Source organism: Lathyrus oleraceus, chromosome 6 (genome assembly GCF_024323335.1).
Source record: "Lathyrus oleraceus cultivar Zhongwan6 chromosome 6, CAAS_Psat_ZW6_1.0, whole genome shotgun sequence".
Classification (NCBI taxonomy): domain Eukaryota; kingdom Viridiplantae; phylum Streptophyta; class Magnoliopsida; order Fabales; family Fabaceae; genus Lathyrus; species Lathyrus oleraceus.
The window spans coordinates 62036757-62052392 of NC_066584.1; positions in this window are offsets into that span (position 1 = coordinate 62036757).

A 15636-nucleotide genomic window follows, 5' to 3' on the forward strand; every position below is an offset into this window, starting at 1 on the left:
CCCCAAGACAAAAGTTATGTCCCCACCAAGAAGAGATTGGTTCAGATACCAGTAGGAAGCAAAGGAGATGGAGACCGTGCATAATCTTCTGATACGTCTACTCATCATGGATCCGAAATTGGAGATGACCAGTATGATGCATTCTATATGCCTGATCAACCAAAGCCTAAGATACTTTCAGATCCTACTGCAGATAGGCTCCGTGCCCTGGAAAAGAAAATCAAAGCCATAGAAGGAAACAACATCTTCGGTGCTTCTGCCATGAACATGCATTTGGTATCGAATTTAGTCATCCCGGCTAAATTTAAAACTCCTGATTTTCAGAAGTATAAAGGACAAACTTGTCCAAGAAGTCACCTGGTAATGTACTTCAGAAAAATGGCTGCTCATACCGAAAACGACAAACTACTTGTACACTATTTCCAAAACAGTCTGAGTGGAGCATCTCTGAGATGGTACATGAGCTTAGAACAGGGGCGAATTCAAAGTTGGGAAGATTTGGCTGACGCATTTCTCCGTCAGTACAAATACAACTTAGATATGGCACCCGACCAAATGAAGTTACAAGGGATGGCTATGAAGGAGAGTGAGTCATTCAAAGAATACGCCCAGCGGTGGAGAGAGTTGGCTGCTCAGGTAGAGCCACCATTGTCTGAGAAGGAAATGACCAGGATATTTGTGGACACCTTGAAGGACCCATTCTTTGATCGATTAGTGAGCAGTGCAACATCTGACTTCGCACATCTAGTTACAATTGGAGACCGCATAGAGAAGGGGTTGAGGGATGGAAAGATTCCAGGAGCAGTGACAACACCTAACGCACCAAAGAAATATTCTGGAGGTTTCCCGAAGAAAAGAGAAGGCGAAACAAACGCCATATCCAGAAACTACAAAGGGAAGCAACAAGCTTCATATGGCCAAGTCGCCGCTGTAGTACCTATACCCTATCAACAGCCAATACAACAACAACAAATGTATCAGCCACAACATTAACAACATCATCATCAGCAAAATACCGCACCACCAAGACAGTTCAAGCCAAGACCCCCAAGAAGACAACTTGATCCTCTACCAGTACCTTATAGTCAGATATTCCCATATCTGCAGAAGGAGGGCCTTCTAACATTGAGGGAGTTAAAACCAGTTGTTTTTCCATTTCCACCTGGATACGACGCTAATGCCCATTACGAATTTCACATGGGAGCACCTGGTCATACCTTGGAAAACTGTTTCGCATTTTAGAATCGGGTATAAGACTTGATCGAAGCCAAGGCCATTTCTTTCACTCCAAGACGCCCGAACGTGAACACCAACCCTATGCCGACGCATAAGGATGCTTCCGTCAGTGCCATTGAGGATAGTGATCAAGGAAAATTGATCTGTAAGGTTGAAGAGATTCAAACCCTATCACCATGATAAGAGCACAATTGCTGAAGAGTGGTCTGATCCCGGAAGAGCTGGTAGAGGAAGAGGACAAGGAAGAGTTGAGGAGTTTTATACAACAAATGCTGGATCCATGCGAGTTACAGATAACTTACCGTGTCAAGAGCAAGCGCCAGGAAGAGATAGCCGTGGTAGATATCCCCTATGATCAGGTCAAAGTAGAAATACCTATAACCCTGTTGGTAATAGAATTCCCAGCACCATTCGAATATAAAGATGAGAAGGCAGTCCCATGGATATATCAGCCCAGAGCTTTTAAGCAGGGGCAGGAAGATAAACCTTTAATGATTAACGAACCAAATGTCACTTCAATTATGGGCCCAGCAGGAATGACGCGCAGTGGCCGGGTGTTCGCACCAAGAACTGCTGATACTTCTGAGAGAGCTAAAGGAAATGAGGTTGTTGTCCAGATCCCCATCCCTAATCAGGGGATGCAAGACTTGCACCTATCTCCTAAAGCTGCTGTCACTCGTGAGGAGGCTGAGGAGTTTTTGAGAATAATCAAGAAGAGCGATTATAAGATGGTGGACCAGCTAAACCAAACACCTTCCAAAATTTCCATGTTATCTCTCCTACTTAACTCAGAAGGACACAGGAATCCGTTGTTGAAGGTATTGAGCGCCGCTCATATCATAAAGGACATAACAATAGAACAGTTTGATGACGTGATAGCTTGTGTGACTACTGGAAATTTCTTAGGTTTTAATGATGACAAATTACCGATTGAAGGAAAGAACCATAACAAGGCTCTCCACATCTCTTTGAAATGCATGGATACTATACTGTCAAGGGTGTTGGTAGACACAGGTTCCTCACTAAATGTCATGCCAAAGACGACTTTGATAAAGCTGCCCGTGGAAGGGATAAGTATGAAGCCCATCACCCTAATCGTAAAAGCATTTGATGGCTCAAGGCGAGCAGTAATAGGAGAGGTTGACTTACCAACCAAGATAGGTCCAATTATCTTCAATATCACGTTCCAGGTCATGGATATACATCCTGGTTACAGTTGCTTACTCGGGAGACCCTGGATTCACTCCGCAGGTGCTGTCACCTCCACTCTGCATCAAAAACTAAAATTCATTACAAATGACAACATGATTGTGGTTGGAGGAGAAGAAGATATCTTGGTTAGTCACTTGACATCTTTCCGATATATCGAGGTAGATGGTGAAATCACTGAGACACCATTCCAATCCCTGGAAGTGGTAAACATGATGGCCATCCAACAGACCTTGGAGGTCCCGAAATCCGGACCATCCATGGCCTCGTGGCAAGGAGCTAAAGTTGTTATGGAAAGTGAAGATGCACAAGATTGGGGAAAAGTGGTGGAATTGAAAGAGAAATGAGACAAGTTTGGCTTGGGGTATGACCCGTCATCACACAGAGCTGGTAACCAATTTGACAAAGAGAAGATTCCTTCTGTGGAGAAAATGTTCACCAGTGCTGGCCACATCTTTGGCAAGCAGGTGGCAATGATCAGTGAAGAAGACCACAAGGAGGGGGTGTCCAGCTGGATGCGTCAAGCCGCACCTAATGAAGAACTAACAAACTGGAAGGCTGTGGAAGTTCCCCAAATATTTCAAAAGTAATTTTATCATTTTTAGACAAAACCTTGTGCTCTGCCCAAGGCACAGTGGCATGTTGTAGGGCCTCCTTTATCTTTTTCAAGAGTTTTTATCATTAATGAAATGACGTTTCGCATTCAAATTTTTGTTCCTTTTCTTTCGTTTTTATCTATTTACAAAAATGGCAATTAATTTTTATGCACGCACTTTCTAAATAAACTGCATAAATCATAACATGCAGAAACACCACCGAGACTGTTGATAACGACACTGCTATGGTCCAATATGACTTTGATTGTCCAATCTACCAAGCTGAAGACGAAGTGGGGGAAGATTGCGAACTCCCTGAAGAGTTGGCGAGATTACTCAGACAAGAAGAAAAGGTCATTCAACCACACCAGGAAGACGTTGAAGTTATCAATCTGGGAACAGAAGAAGATAAGAGAGAAGTAAGGGTAGGCGCCGCGCTTCAAGATACAGTGAAGATGAAACTGATAGAACTCCTCCACGAATATGATGACATGTTTTCTTGGTCATACCAAGACATGCCTGGATTAGATACTGATATTGTGACTCACAAGCTTCCCCTTAAAGAAGAATGCCCTACTGTCAAACAAAAGCTAAGAAGAACTCGACCAGATATGGCTCTCAAGAACAGAGAAGAGGTGAGAAAGCAGTTTGACACTGGTTTCCTGGAGGTCGCTAAATACCCACATTGGGTTGCCAACATTGTACCGGTACCGAAGAAAGATGGAAAAGTCCGCATGTGCGTGGACTACCGAGACTTAAACAGAGCTAGTCCCAAAGATGATTTCCCATTATCTCACATTGATGTATTGGTGGATAACACAGCTCAGTTCTCCGTGTTTTCCTTTATGGATGGTTTCTCGGGATACAACCAAATTAAAATGGATCCCGAAGACATGGAGAAGACCACGTTCATTACCCCTTGGGGAACCTTTTGTTACAAAGTAATGTCGTTTGGGTTAAAGAACGCTGGGGCAACATATCAACATGCTATGGTGACTCTCTTTCACGACATGATTCATGAAGAGATTGAGGTGTATGTCGATGACATGATTACCAAATCCCAGACAGAAGAAGAGCACATCACCAACCTGGAGAAACTATTTGCTCGTTTGAGGAAGTTTAGGTTGAGACTTAATACTAATAAATGCACATTTGGGGTTCGATCTGGGAAGCTTTTAGGCTTTATAGTAAGTCAAAAGGGAATTGAAGTAGATCCTGACAAGGTTCGAGCCATTCAGAACATGCCTGCACCAAAGATTGAGAAGGAGGTTCGTGGTTTTTTAGGGAGACTAAATTACATCGCGAGGTTTATCTCTCACCTTACTACAACATGCAAACCAATATTCAAGCTTCTGAGGAAGAATCAAGGCGTGGAGTGGAATGAGGACTGTCAGATAGCCTTTGATAAAATCAAAGAATACTTGCAAGAGCCACCGATTCTAATGCCCCCTGCCGAAGGAAGACCTCTCATGATGTATCTAACCGTACTCGATGAATCCATGGGTTGTGTATTGGGACAACAAAATGAGACTGGTAGAAAAGAGCATGCCATCTATTATCTGAGCAAGAAATTTAATGACTGTGAGACCAGATATTCATTACTCGAGAAGACTTGTTGTGCACTCGCATAGGCCGCTAAGCGTCTCAGGCAGTACATGCTAACTCACACAACTTGGTTAGTATCTAAAATGGATCCCATCAAGTACATATTCGAGAAACCAGCTCTCACTGGTAGGATTGCTCGATGGCAGATGTTGTTGTCAGAATATGATATCCAATATGTTGCACAAAAAGCGATCAAGGGAAGTATATTAGCAGACCATCTTGCTTACCATCCACTAGAGGATTACCAATCTTTGAAATTTGACTTTCCAGATGAGGACATCATGGCTGTTAAGGATGTTGAAGACTCCAAACTAGAGGAAAGCCTCGAGCCAAGAGCTGGCTGGACGCTCATGTTTGATGGTGCCTCAAATGCAATAGGCCATGGAATTGGGGCAGTACTGATGTCTCCCAAGAATTTCCATCTACCATTCACCGCAAAGCTCTGTTTTACCTGCATAAATAACATGGCCGAGTATGAAGCTTGCATACTAGGGTTGGAAGAAGCTATTGAGTTGAAGATCAAGATACTAGAAGTATTCGGGGACTCCTCTTTAGTCATACATCAGATCTGAGGCGATTGGGAAACAAGACATGCTAACCTAATTCCATACCGGGATTATATGCTGAAGCTACTCCCAAAGTTTGACGAAATCACTTTCTCTCATATTCCTCGAGAAGAGAACCAGATGGCAGATGCCTTAGCAACTTTGGCTTCCATGTACAAATTAATATGGCCCAACCATCAGCCTCATATTGAAATTAGGCGTTTTGACGAACCTGCTCATTGCCTGACGACAACAGAAGAGCCAGATAGTAAACTCTGGTTCTTTGATATCAAACAGTATCTGGAGAAGAGGGAGTATCCGGTAGGGGCTTCCAGCCTTGACAAAAGGACCCTCCGGAGGTTGGCATCAAAGTTCCTCTTGAATGGAGAGGTATTGTACAAGCAAAACTACGACATGGTTTTATTAAGGTGTGTGGACAAACATGAAGTAGATCAGCTTATGAGGGACATACACGAAGGTTCTTTCGGTACACATGCCAATGGGCATGCCATGGCCAAGAAAATTCTAAGGGCAGGTTACTACTAGTTGACAATGGAAACCGACTGTTATCATTACACCAGAACATGCCACAAGTGCCAAATCTATGCTGACAAAATACATGTACCTCCTACCCCGCTGAATGTCATAGCATCACCTTGGCCTTTCTCTATGTGGGGCATCGACATGATTGGAATGATAGAACCCAAAGTGTCAAATGGACACAGATTTATCTTGGTGGCCATAGATTATTTTACCAAATGGGTGGAAGCCGCGTCTTATGCGAATGTCACAAAGCACGTAGTCGCCCGTTTCTTGAAAAATAACATCATATGTTGATATGGTATTCCCAACAAAATCATCACTGATAATGGGTCCAATCTCAACAACAAGACCATGGATGAGTTATGCGCAACATTCAAGATCGAGCACCACAACTCATCACCCTATCGACCTAAGATGAATGGCGCTGTTGAAGCTGCAAATAAAAATATCAAGAAAATCATCCAAAAGATGGTTGTTACGTACAAGGATTGGCACGAGATGTTACCTTTTGCGTTACATGGCTATCGCACGTCGATACGAACTTCAACAGGGGCAACTCCTTATTCCTTGGTATACGGTATGGAAGCAGTTCTCCCTATAGAAGTAGAGATCCCCTCAATGAGAATCCTGATGGAGGCTAAGCTAGACGAGGCGGAATGGGTTTAATCAAGGTATGACGAGCTCAACCTTATTGAGGAGAAACGCTTGAAAGCGTTAGGTCACGGTCAACTCTATCAGAGGCGTCTTAAAAAGGCATTCGACAAGAAAGTTCGTCCCATGGTGTTTCAAGAGGGAGATTTAGTACTGAAGAAAATCTTGCCCATTCACAAAGACTCTAGAGGGAAATGGACACCAAATTATGAAGGCCCATTTGTGGTGGTTAGAGCCTTTTCCGGAGGCGCTCTAATTCTAGCAACTATGGACGGTGATGAGTTGCCGCTTCCCACCAATACTGATGTCGTTAAAAAGTACTTCGCCTAAAAAAGTGGAATAGTAAAAGCCGCTAAATCGAAAACCTGAAAGGGCGATTTAGGCAAAAAATGCCTATCCCCGTGGATCGAAAACCCGAAAGGGCGATCCAAGCAAAAATTAGGGATAAAAATAAAAATTGACCCGCTGAGTTGAAAACCCAAAAGGGCGACTCAGGAAAAAATGGGTATCCCGGTGGATCGAAAACCCGAAAGAGCGGTCCAGGCAAAAGTTAGGGATTAATTCCAAGGCAAAGAGCTGTACTTACAGACATCTGACATACCCTCGAAGACAAAGAATCAGTCTACCTCACTTTTCAAAAGCAAAGTGCTCGGGCTATCAAAGACATAAGGATCATAGCTGTGTGGAAACTCAATAAAAACTCAATTCTCATTGCCATTTTGTTTCTATGCACAGCGATTACCTCATTAAGGAATTGCGTCTTTATGTACAATCACCCATTTAAGGGTCAAATCAATAAAAGAGATTTTTTCTCAACAAAGTGTGCCCAAATCATTTTTTATTTTATCTGTTTGTTTGCAAAGCAGCTTTTATTTTTGATAAACATCACTTTTAAAAACTATTGGAGAAAATAAAATGCATGTTTGAATAAAGTGGTAAAATTGCTTTTGAAACAGTAAGCAGACGAATCCTTTAGTCCCTAAGATTCACTCTTGTCTTTCATAAAGGTGCAGGACTGATTGCAGACGGTTATGTTCCTTTCAACTACTGATTCATACCTCTCATAAATGTACTCATGGTATAGCCAAACCGGGGCAAGGCTCCATCACATTTCCAACAGAAACATTGATAAATCATGGACGGAGTATCGCGTGTTGAAAAATCTGAACCTTTCAATGACTCGGAACAACCCAAATATATTCCCAAAACCACCTAGCAGGGGCATTAAAATTTGATCTCCATTGATCGCCCTAATGATAAAAAATCCATACTGTTGGCATCATACCTCAAAGCAAAATGTCTTAACCGGGGCATATCCAATTACCTAGTTGCATTCCTACATGCATCACAGGCATCACTTCATGTATAATTTCCTGCCAAACAAGAAAATTCAAAAAAACACAGTCATATCAATCATCAGCATACTCATGCATAACACTCCCACAAAATGGGAATTTCATCAAAATAAAAATCATTCGCATTCCTACATGCACAATCAAATATCCCTAGCGAAATTGCATACTCGCGTACATCCCATGCATCATCCCATGCATGGAATTCCCACCTAAAGTGGGGCATTATACAAAAATCAGATATAAAATAACAGGATCCAAGGTCATTCGCATATGTCTCGGACATTCCTCATTTCCAAATGAAGTTATTACCCTACATAGGCTCGTAGGGTTATTTCTCAGCAAATAATTTTTCAACTTTTTTAATAATGATATTCCCAACATTTTTCTTTACAGTCATTGCTCCCCAAGCAGAGGTTACACCAAAAAGTCTCTTATGAGCTTTTTCCCATGCAGAGCATTTCTAGTAAGTCTCCCTCAAAAGGAGTCTTTTCAAAAAATTCCCCCCAACAGACGAATATTTGAGATACTACTTCATTTATCTGAAAAATCTCATTTATCTGTTTGAGATACTGCTTCATTTATCTGAAGAATCTCATTTATTTATTCGAGATACTGCTTCATTTATTTGGAGAATCTCATTTATCTGTTTGAGATGCTGCTTCATCAATATGAAGTGTCTCATTTTTTCTAGAGATACTGCTCTAATATCCTCAGAGAGTCTTAGATTCAATTAAGGTATTTTTTTCCCTTGCTGGAATATCTTAATTCTATCTTATAAGATACTGTTTCGACCAGATACAGAGAATCTCACTTTTTACTATTTGAGATGCTGCTTCATCAAAATGAAGAGTCTCATTTCAGATTTTTTAGAGATACTGTTGTAGCGGGGTATTCGTTACCATTAGAGATATTGACTAAATCCAAGGTAAATCATACAAGTCGAGTCGCCACCTCACTTCTATTTATCCAAAGGAATGGTTAGAAAGCGAACAAAAACCTAAAAGTTTTATTAAATCAAAAACTAGTAAAAGAGAATCAGAGATCTGGGTAAGGGGGTTGGTTATACAATGGGAAGGTGTTAGGCACCCAAAACATCCTAGGTACTCCTGGGGAGCCCTTTTCACACTTGTTGTAAGGTTGTTGTTTTGTGAAAATTTGTTTGTGCAAACATGATTGAAGAGATGCGAAGAGAATATACAAGTTTATTTACATTTTGTGTTTGGATGGATAAACCCATTGCCTATGTACCATCTTAAAAAAGATTAGGATAAAAACCTCGTAGTTCGGGGTAAAAATCTCAAAACAAGTTGGTGAATTGATTAGTCCAAAAGCCTTTAGGTCCTTTGTTATCAAAGGGAGAAAACTCAACCTAAAAAGAACCACAAATCCACCATGTGAGGATAGCTTCAACATGCTAGTGAGGGGTTAACCCTATAATAAGAATGGAAGACTCATTGTCCATCACTAAGGATATAGGTGAGTATTACGTCTACCACAAAGATAACTCAAACCTAGTAACTAAAGGTTATGAAAAAGTTTTGATTAGAAGGTGGCCATTGGAACCACAAAAACACATTTGAATGGGTTATATTTACCAATTAGAAGTATATACAAAAATGGTCAAAGTTGACTTAAAGGTTCAATTCAAAATAAGTATTATGAAAAGAAAGTTTGAAAATCAAAAGCATAAGGCTTAGGTTTCTAATGTTGAAAACAAAGGTTAAATGTTTGTACAAAGGTTTGGCTTGGGTTAGAGTGGAGAGAATAAGAAGAAAGGCTAAAGTCCTAAGCAAAGCAAAAAGGTGAGGGAAAAGAAACAAGACCACAATGGAGTTCCTCTCTTGAGATCATATTGATGATCCAAGTAGCTCCCATCCTTTGGAATAAGCAATCACAAAAAGCATAAACTCAAGCAATCAATAGTCAAATGAATTCTTGGAAAGACTCCCCAATGTATCTTGGATGTCTCTCTCTTAGAAGCTCATGGTGATGGTTCCCCAATTAAGCTCAAGTTGGAACTGCTATCACAAGAAAACACACATCAAAAGATTCTATAATACAATCAAAGAATGGACAAGAGGGAGTTTAGAATATGGTCCTTTCAAAGTTCATCCTCAAGCTTAAGCATTCTAAAGGCTCAATGCCTAGTTGCTCTTTGACTCCAAATTTGCATAAGGAAGATCCTAAAGTCTAAGTCCATTTGTCCAATTCTTTGCATAGGCAATGTCCTAGAAACTAAGTCCATTTGTCCATTTCTTTGCATTTGGTTCTCAACAATCAAAATAAAACACAAGCACAATAATATATACACAATTATGTGCTCAAGTGAGCAAAAGGAAAATGGCATTAACATAAACATGTGCTCAAGTGAGCAAAGGGAAAAGCAAATGGATAATATGTGCAAGAATAGTAAATTGCATAAAAGTAAAGTGCAAAAAGTAAATGTTAGTTGTTAATGGTTAGTGTTAGTAGTTAGTGAGCCATAAGGCAAATTTAGCGCTATGTTAAGCAATCGTAATTGGACTTATGTAGAAGTCACAATTATCTGAGGCCGGTCAATAATAATGTAGGCAACAACATAAGTTAGAAGTCTTGATTAGTGAACCAAGTTCCAACAACTTGCCATGCCAAAAAGAAGAAGAGAATTGATCTTGTATTGGTTTAAGTCTTTTGCATAATTTAGGAAACAACCTATCCTTAATGCAAAGCCATTCATTTGATCAATTGATCAAGATGAATTAGATTTGAATCAAGGAAGATTAAGCCTCCCTAATCAATGCTAACTTATCAACCTTCAACTCATTGATCAAAAAAAAAAAGAAGAATAAGAAGAAAGAGATGAATAATGGAAAAGGAAATGGAAAGAATAAAGTGCATAAGGTGGAATCAAATGTACCAATCCATAAGTGTTGACCAAATGACATTGAAAGTCAAAGTCAAACAATGAGAAATCAGAAATAAGATGAAGATTGGAGGTTAAACAATAAGCAAAATATTTTTGGCATTTTTAATATTAAAATAAACTTGAATTAAAAATGAAAGAAAGGTCAAACTTCAAAATCACTTCAAATCAACCTTGAAAGGTCCAAGTGATTTATCCCAACTTCAATAAGGTCAAACAAAGTTTGACAAAAATTTCAGCATTTTTAAAAGTCAGAAACTATTTTTAATCAATTAAAAATGAATAAAAATAACCTAATTGAACTAAAATCTCAAATAAATCTCAAATCAATTAAAAAATTGATGAGAATATTTTTCATAGATTCATCATCATTCAAATAGGTTAGGAAAATATTTTTGTATTTTTTGAATATCAAAAACCATTTAAAATGAATTAAAAATAACCAGAAAAGAGAAAATTCATAAAAAATATCAAATGACAAAATAAAAAATATTAAAAATCAAAATTAGAAACTAGAAATTATTTGGAGAAGAATGCAATTGGTCCCATACTTTTTGGAATTAAAATGAAGAAGATATGAATTTTTGAAAATAATGGGAATAAAAGAAATAAAATCAGGAAATAGAAAATAAGAAAAAAAATAAGGAGCGTTGGATTGGATCTCATTAATTGACGTGGCCAATCCTGAGGTTCAGAAGTGCGCGCTCATGGTAAGTCCAAGTCAATGAGAAACATCCAACATTAAAATAAGTCATAACATTGGACAGTGGAGATTGCATATGGAAAAATGGATGAACGATCCAGATTGAATCTGGAGACCAGACGGTGGCCAGCGCCACCGTCTTCTCCGGCCAAACTCTGGCCACGTTCAAAAATTGCAGAGCAAGAAAAGGTAACCAAATGACACGATCTTTACATCATTGGAAAGCTGGGATGATGTACATCATCCCTGTATCACTCAATTCCACTCTAGATCTCTATATTGAGAGAAATCAAAGATGGAAATTCTGTGATGTTCATGAGAACTTGATGGATTTCAACAATTAAGTACTCAAATCAATTGCCTCTATGAAGAGGACTTCAGCCAACACAAAATCCAAGCAAATAGATCAATAGATGATGAGTTTCGAAGAAAAAACCAGTTGAAGAACAACCTTGGATTCTGGAGATTTGAGCTTGATTCCTTGCTTCCTTTGCCAAAACAGAAGATCAATGGAGTACAGGATGAAGGTCTAGAAGCTTTAGATCCAAAGATTCAACCAGATGTAGTTGAATTTTAGATCTGAAAAATTTGAAGAAAAGTAAAATAGCTTCTTTGGTGAGAGGTTATGTTTTCAATTCAGCAGCATTTCAGGTTGATTCATGGATGAAATTTGAATGGAGTAAGGCTTCTATTTATAGATGGAATGGCAAGGTAAGTGTGATTCAATCCGTGTGCATGGAATTGGATATCCATTGCATGGGCTTGCATGTGTTGGTGTAAGCCCTAGAGGCCAATACTTTTTGGTACTTGTATCGAATTATTTATTAATAATAAAAGGCATTTTCTTTATTATGGTTGATTAATAAAGTCCCTGGAATAGATAGTCCGTTTAATGTATTAAGTGTGACTTAATCATGAGAACACATTAAACATAAGGACACTATTCTTAAAGTAACCGTAGTCGAGCTTTAGTGTGAAGTGGGATAACATTAAAGCATTAAGACTATTATGTTTGTAGACTGATGATCACATCTCATGGATCATGGATAAAGAGTTATCAAGTCTTAAACATAGGTATGAATGTTAAGAGTAATATTTATACCGGATTGACCCGCTATGAGAATACTATATAGAAAATTATGCAAAGTGTCATAAGTTATTCTCATGGTGATAATGGTGTATACCACTCTTCGACCTGAAACCACTATGGACCCTAGATGTAAAGTCGAGTGCTTTATTGCTGATCAAACGTTGTCCGTAATTGGATAACCATAAAGACAGTTGATGGGTACTCCACGAAGCATGCTGAGGGACATGAGTGACCTAGATGGAATTTGCCCATCCTGCATAACAGGATAAATGTCTACGGGCCCAATATTGAACTGGACAAGGATGACACGGTCTATGCCTTGTGTTCAATATAGCTGTCATACGGTGAACTGGACTTTTTTGTGGTTTTAATCGCAATGTCGCGGTTAGCAAGAGTCGCCACCGACTTTTCTTTTATCCAATAAGGAAAGGTGGAAAAGAACAGGAAAGACCTTAATTTAGATTTTGGGTTCGGGAGGTACATTATACAAAGGGAAGGTGTTAGCACCCTTTGTATCCATGGTTATCCATGGGCTCTTAATTGCTCGATCACTTATATTATTTTTAAAAAAAAAGTGTTTGTGAATTGTTTAGAAAAATTGTTTTGAAAAGAGAATTTAACTTTGTAATGATTCTTGTATGAATGTATACAAAGTGATTATCTCGTTTAGTTTTGAAAATTGTTTAGAAAAATATAACTCGGTAATGATTCTAGTATGAATGTATACCAAGTGGTGATTTTCTGAAGGTATTTTGAAAGGTGTGAGGTGTGAAAAAATGTTTTAGGTTGTGAGCCAGCAATTAAGAGTTATACCGACCCAAGGTCTTTATGAGTATTTCCTATCCTTATGAGGGTAAAACTGTCCTTATTATTGAGAAATAAGTAGTTTTATCCTTTGGATGTAAAAGGGTCATCGTAGGGTCATCGATTGGTCATTGAAGGCAACAGTTATGAGGATACCTTAGCATTCGAAGGGACTATCATCATTTAACCGTAGGCAACATCGGAGGGTCATCGAGGGACAAAGTTGTATATTCGAAGGCAACATCCGAGGGACTATAATTTATTTTATGATGATTTAACCGAAGGGTCTTTGCTAAGGGTATCCCCACGTTCGCGGGACATGACCGTAATATCGTAATCGTAAGGCAACAAAGAGAGGTCCAAGATCACTTATTCAAAGGCAAAGTTTTACAATTAATTATATAATTAGGATGAAACTCCACATTAAAATTATTAAAAATAATATATTAAAAAATTAATACATTAAAAAATTAATTTAGGGTGAAGGGATTGACCACTTGTAGTATCGGAATAAGTTAGGCAGCGGGAATTGGACGGCGATGGCTTCGGTGCAGATGGGCTGCCTTCAGGGTTTCTTTACTCTGAATTCTCCGGGTAGGCAGGGTTCCTATGCCAAAGTTTCTATCCGTCCTTCTCTGTTCTCTCTCTTTCTTTTTCCTCAAGGTTTTGTTCCAAGGAAACCTCAGAGTGTTTTGCTTCTCTTCCTTCTTTCTCCAGTGAATCTCCCAGTGTAAATCCCAGTCTAACTCCAAGTGTCACTCCCCTACTGAAACTTCAGTATTTATAGACTAATTTCGTGGGTAATGGGCTTGGAATGAGGGAGACCCAAGTCCAAAATAATTTGTTATATTTTATTTATTTATTTATTTTAATTATTTATTAATTATTTTAATTAATTAATTATTAATTAATTTTTTTTTTTCTTTTTTTTTTTTTTTTTTTTTGTTTTTTTTTTTTTTTTTTTTTTTTTTTTTTTTTTTTTTTTAGGAAAAATGATGGGTAATTTTTGGGGTATGACAGCTGCCCCTGTTCAATATTCTTGAACCGAGAGAGTTAGGATGGCGTGTATGCCATTCGTGGTCTGGAGGTGGAAGATTATTGAACACTAGAATGCCCCAAAAATTTGCACTTGAGAATCGACAGTTGGTCTTGATGGAGATGGGCTTAAAGATGCCATCCGGGAGGTTTGATGACGAAAGCTTCAGATCGCGCCGTATATTAGGCCAATTTGAAGACATGGGTGCCACACTGGGTCGTACGTTAGACCGTATAATGAGTCATCCATTAGGCTGCCGACTTCGCTGGGGAGTCGGAGTGTGTCATATGCTGTTGGGGATAAAGGATCAGAATGGACCATACGCTAGATCGTATCTGAGTTGCAGAATGAGCCGTACGTTAGGCTGAATCTGATGACGAAAGGGGTAGTCGTACGTTAGACTACACTTCAGAAATGTACCGTATGTTAGGTAGCATCTGAGGGGATGGACATCCGAACGGGTCGTACGTTAGACCGTCGCAGAATGAGTCGTCTGTTAGGCCGCATCTGATGATGAAAGCGGTAGTCGTACGCCAGACTACACTTCAGAAATGTACCGTACGTTAGGTAGCATCTGAGGGTTGTAAGATCCAAACGGGTCGTATGTTAGACCGCGTTGGGGTTGTTGAAGTTCAGAATGGATCGTACGTTAGATCGTATCCGAGTTGTAGAATGAGCCGTCCGTTAGGCTGCATCTGAAAAAGAAAGTAGTCGTACGCTAGACTACACCCCTGAATGTACCGTACGCTAGGCAGCATCTGAGGATTTGAAGGTCCAAATGGGTCGTACGTTAGACCGCATTGGAGTTGCTGAAGAAGTCATATGTTGGGCTGAATCAGAATGAACCGTACGTTAGGCTGTATCTTATAACCTGTATATGTTGTACTTGCAATAAATGTCTGGGATGGGCTTAGAGATGCCATCGTTAGGAGGATATCGAAGTGTTGTCAGAATGAATGTTCCCATGAACTGTATTTGAAATATGTATCTGAATCTTGAATGTGATTGATAAAGGTGTCTGTCTGAATGAACCTTCTACTTTGACTATATCAGGAGGATAATTAACCTGCAAAGAAAAGTTAGCTTCATGCTATGTCATGATGTATGAGATGTTTCGTGTTATGCTAAAATAAATGCGAATGTTGTATGCATGCGTATGCTGTGAAATGATGTAATGAATGAGTTATGCGTATGAGAAGTTTTGCTTGGGGACTCTACTGGGGAAAATAAATCCCCATCTACTGATTGGAGATATTTGTAACGATGACCCTTTCTCGGCAGGGGGTTCTTGATTCCGTCTGATGGTAGAAATATTCCACAGATCTTGGCTGAGGATGGATGAGATGATCAATCTGTCTGAT